Below are 388 nucleotides of genomic sequence, written 5' to 3' on the forward strand. Positions count from 1 at the left end.
AAAAAAAAAAAAAAAAAGAAAAAACAAGGAAAAAAAAAAAAGAAAAAAGGAAAAAAAAGAAAAAAACCTTTCTATTTCTAGTGAGAACCAAAGAGGCTACCTCACTGACTTTTTCCATTTGTAATTTTAATCGTGTTGATGATACCAAAGATACCAAAGATTTCTTTCTCTGTGCGGTCTGCCTTCCGCTTGTGCTCTGTTGTGGTTCCAGCCGTTCTCTCCTGCACACAGCCACGTACAGCCGCGGCCCACACACCCACAGACACGCTTCTCCCGGGAGCTGCCGGGCCTGGTCACCACCTTCCCTCCGTTCCCCTGCCAGCCAAAGCCCCCCTGGGGGACGGGACACCCCTTCCCGCCCCCTCCCCACGCCAGGGTCCATGGGTCG

Source organism: Calidris pugnax, unplaced genomic scaffold (genome assembly GCF_001431845.1).
Source record: "Calidris pugnax isolate Ruff unplaced genomic scaffold, ASM143184v1 scaffold79, whole genome shotgun sequence".
Classification (NCBI taxonomy): domain Eukaryota; kingdom Metazoa; phylum Chordata; class Aves; order Charadriiformes; family Scolopacidae; genus Calidris; species Calidris pugnax.